At 38.6% G+C, this 4,943-nt stretch overlaps 1 pseudogene; it reads left to right on the forward strand.

The window, feature by feature from the left end:
* The first annotated feature begins 2,990 nt into the window (after nucleotides 1–2,990).
* On the forward strand, nucleotides 2,991–3,805 carry LOC101418474 (caspase-3-like; annotated as a pseudogene).
* Nucleotides 3,806–4,943: the final 1,138 nt, after the last annotated feature.

Raw genomic sequence — 4,943 nt, forward strand, 5'->3', positions numbered from 1 at the left:
CTTGAAGTGATGCAATAAGAACTATATGGCACTACCTAGGAAATATTCCAATAACAAGATTTGAACGCATATCTACATCAAAATACCAGTGCTCAGGAAACTTCCAGGTAAGAGATCAAGGAAGCAATCGTATGAACCCAAAATGTAGGACATTCTAAAGGACTAAGACCCTCTCACACACATTTTTTTTCAAAAAAGTAAATGGCATAAAAGGGGCACTGTTACCTATTAAAACTCTTAAGAGACAATAACCAAATGCAACACATGTGGGATTTTTCTCTATCTTAATTCCTGATGTCAATGAATAAACTGCTAAAAGATATTTTTTTTTAATTGGTAAAATACTTGAATAGATATTTCTCCAAAGAAGATATAAAATGGCCAATAAGTACATGAAAAGATGCTTAAATCATTAGCCATTAGAGAAGTGCAAATCAAAACCACAATGATATATCATCTCACACCTACTAGAATGGCTACTACTAAAAGTTGGAAAATAACAAGTGTTGGAAAGGATGTGAGAATATTGGAGTACTCATTCATGGTTGGTGGGAGTATAAAATGTTGCCGCTGCTATGGAAGACAGTTTGGCAGTTCCTTAGAAAGCTCAGTGTAGAATTGCCACATAGGCTGGCAATCCCAATTTAAGGTATGCAGTCAGAAACTCAAACAAGTGGAAGGCTTTTGCCATCTTCTTATGGCCCACCTGCTTCTGTGAAGCACCTGCCTTTGCCAGGTTCTTGGGTAGCCAGAGTCTTCTAAGTGCATTTCCTCATTCATCATCTTGTTTGTTCATTCGTTCGTTCATTCATTCATTCCCCATGCCAGGCAGGAGGACTGATAGAGATGAATCAGCCGTAAATTATTGCCCTCAGTGGCTTCCCATCTGAGTGGGAGAAATAAGACCACAGCTCAGTAGCTGTAACATGAGGAAGCATGTGGTACTAATCCTTAATGAGGGCAGGGCTCTGGAAATACATAAGAGGTACAGTTGAAGTGCTGCGGGGTCACTCAGAAACAGGAGCTCCCTTCCAGGGGGTTCTGGGAGGCCCTCAGGTATGAGGAGGGGATGAGTTGGCCTAAAAGTATTTGGAGGCTCAAATCAGAGGTGGGAGCCCTCCTTGCCTTGAGGTAGAAGTGACTGATGAGCTAGCAGCATGTCCCTTTTACAGGGACCTGAACCTGGACCCTAGCAGACGTGGAGAGCATGTGTATCAGGTACCCAGGTGGGACAGGCAGAGGAGGCACTGAGCAGGGCTGGAGGCTCAGGAATCCCACCACTGCTTGCTTGTCTCAGGTGACACCAGACTCACTTTATCATTTCCAGCCATGTTCTGTGTAGGAGGCTGGGGAGGAGAGTGGTTGAGGCTGTGGGCTCGGGGCCTAGGTCTTGCCCAGAGCCATACCTGAGCAGGCAAAGGAGCAGATTGGGGACAAAGGGGCAGGCCCATGAGTCACCCTTATAGCACGTTCACACACCATGGCTAGCCACCTCTAGCCTGCAAAGCCCCACCCAATAGTGTCCCTATGCCCCCATCTTATCCTTCCCTGTATAAAGACTTACCTCTACTTTATCTTAGGTTTCACCCATGTAGATGTCAGCTCACAACCTTCCTCTCCCTCCCAATTTCCTATAAGCCTATCTTCTAGTCTCTAGCTCTCTCAGACAGCTTGGTTTGCTTATGTAATATCAGAGAGGTTATGTAGTATTTGTCCTTCAATGCCTAGCTTGCTTCACTCAACAGAAGGTCCTCAAGATTCATCCATCTTATCCCATGTGTTTGTACTGTATTCCTTCTTATAGCTGAGTAGTATTCTATTGTATGTATATATTGCATTTTGTTTATCCTTTCATCTGTTTATGGGCATTTGGGTTGATTCTAACTTTTGGCAATAGTGAATAATGCTGCCATGAACATTGGCATGCATAGATTGGTTTGTGTCCTTGTTTTCAGTTCTTCTGGGTATATATCAACAGTGGAATTGCTAGGTCATATGGCATATCTATAGCTGGTTAAAAACACTTTAAAAGATAGGAAAGCAGCAGACTTCAACATAATAAAGAGTATATATGAAAGATCCACAGCTAATATCATATTAAGTGGTGAAAGGCTAAAAGATTTCCCTCTAAGATCTGGAACAAGTTATAGATGACCACTGTCACCACTCTTATTTAACATGTTAGAAGTACTTGCTTAAGCACTTAGGCAAGAAAAAGATATAAAAGACATCCAAATTGGAAAGGAAGAAGTAAAAATCTCACTATAGAAATTCTATGACTATAAATGTCTATCTTACCTAAACTGATTTGCAGATTTGATGCAATCCCAATAAAAATTACCACAGCACTTTTTACTGAATTTGAAAAACAACTATGAAATTTATCTGTAAAATTCCATTTACAATAGCAACTAAAAAATTACTTAGCAATAAATTTAAAGATGTAAAGGACTTGTTTGCAGACAATTTCCTTTAAAACATTGTTAAAGAAAATCAAAGTGGCCTTAAATAAATGGCAGAATATTCCTTATTCATGGAAAGGAAGATAAAACTTCATTAAGATGTCTACTTTACCTAAAATGATTTACAGAATTTATGCAATCCCAATAAAAATTACCACAGCATTTTTTACTAAATTGGAAAAGCAACTATGAAATTTATCTGGATGGATAATGGGCCCCAAATAGCCAAAGACAGACTGAGAAAGGAAAATGAAATAGGAGCAATCACGCTACCTGACTTTAAAACATACAAACAGCTGCTTGGAGGCTCTGATCCTCCTCAGAGGAAGTAGAGCTACCCTGGAGCTAACCGAGGGCAAGGCGGCTGTGGCAGCTGTGTGAGAAAGTCATTTTAGGATTTGAGTTGGGGGAAGGGCAGACAGCCCTTTTGCACATAGTTCTTTCACCAAAGAAAATATCCTGAACAGGGTCATCCTAAAAAGGCTTCACCTTTCCTTTAGAGACAACTAGAGTTAATAATGAGTATCCATGGAGAACATTGAAAACTCAATGGATTCGAAATCCATTAAAAATTCAGAAACAAAGATCTTACTTGGAAGCGAATCAATGACTCTAGAATATCCTTGGACAGTAGTTGCAAATTGGGTTACCCTGAAATGGGTTTATGTATAATAATTAATAATAAAAACTTTCACAAAAGCACTGGAATGGCATCTTGGTCTGGCACAGATGTAGATGCAGCAAACCTCAGGGAAACATTCGGTAACTTGAAATATCAAGGCAGCAATAGAAATTATCTTACAAGTGAAGAAAGCATGGAATTGTTATGCAATGTTTCTAAAGCCGATCGTAGCAAAGGAAGGAGTTTTATTTGTGTGAATCTAAGCCATGGTAAGGAAGGAATAATTTTTGGATCAAATGGACCTCTTGATCTGAAAAAATTAACAAGTTTCTTCGGAGGGGATAATTGTGGAAGTCTAACTGGGAACCCTAAACTTTTCATTATCCAGGCCTGCAGGGGTACAGAGTTGGACTGTGGCATTGAGACAGACAGTGGTACTGATGAGGACATTGCAATTCAGAAAATACCAGTCGAGGCAGACTTCTTGTACACATATTCTACAGCACTTGATTACTATTCCTGGTGAAATTCAAAGGATGGATCCTGGTTTATCCAGTCACTTTGTGCTATGCTGAAACTCTTCACTTACCAGCTTGAACTTATACACATCCTTACTCGGGTTAATCGAAAAGTACCAATAGAGTCCCCTGACTCTTCTTTTCATGCAAAGAAGCAGATTCCATGTATTGTGTCCATGCTCACAACGGAACTGTATTTTTAGCACTAAAGAAATGGTTACTTTTTATTAGTTTGTATGTCAAGTGTGAAAATGTTTGATACAGTATTTTCCTCTGTCATTTAAATCTAGCCTAAGACTTCAGAATTACTTTGAAACAGACCATTTTCATGCAATAGAATCACTGTGAAATGACTTCAAACTGAAAATCTGGTAGTTGAAACTGAACTTAATTAGGAATGAAAAAATGGAACTGTTAGAATTATTATGAGAGAAAATGATTGTAAATTTCAGCTTTCATAATTAGCAAATTTTAGTGATACTATGCTATGAATTGTCAAATAATTATGAAAAAGCTAAAATTGCACTAATGAATTTTAATGATATGCCCCCACTTGAGACTATGCATTCTAGTTTTGCCAAACTATGAAAATGATGATGTGGAATGCTGTATCCTAGAACTTGGGGATCCATGGGCATGATTGAAGTTCAAAAACCTTTACCTTTAGAATTGGCATTTGGAGGGAACAGATGTAGCTCAGTAGTTGAGCACCTGCTTTGTATGTATGAAGTCCTAGGTTTGTACCCTGGTACTACCTAAAAAAAAACAAAACAAAAAAAGGAAGGAAGTGGTATTTGGAGATAAGTCAACTGTGTTTTATCTGAGTTCATGGTTTTGTGTTTTGTCCCAAGCATGTCTTTGTTGTAAAAAATCATGTTTAATATTGAAAAAGGAGCTAGAAATTTTATTGAAAGAAGGTTGTAAGCGAACTAAGTTTACTCTTTTAAGGCCACATACAACATTAAGAGAGGAATAGAATAACAAATAATAAGGTTCTAGAAGGCCACTGGCATAAGCAGCCTCATTTGTCTCTTTACAAATCATTTAAACTTCAGATACTAGCAAAATATCTAAAGAGCTGTTATGGAAAAACCTCAAACCGTTGATTATAGCCATGGTGGATGAAGAAATTCTATAAGGACACACTGAAGTACAACTTAAATAACATAAGTGGAATGTAAGGAAAGAAGACTAAATCAATCATCTGGGCACTCCATAATTAGAGAAAAAGTGGTTTGATCCTGAAGAGAGACATGGCACAACGTATGCAAAGAAGGCAGAATAATAGAGTACGGCTTCAGGAAAAGGACTGTCAGCCTCATCTCTTTATACCTGCCGCTA

The sequence above is a fragment of the Dasypus novemcinctus genome, chromosome 10 (assembly GCF_030445035.2).
Source record: "Dasypus novemcinctus isolate mDasNov1 chromosome 10, mDasNov1.1.hap2, whole genome shotgun sequence".
Lineage (NCBI taxonomy): Eukaryota > Metazoa > Chordata > Mammalia > Cingulata > Dasypodidae > Dasypus > Dasypus novemcinctus.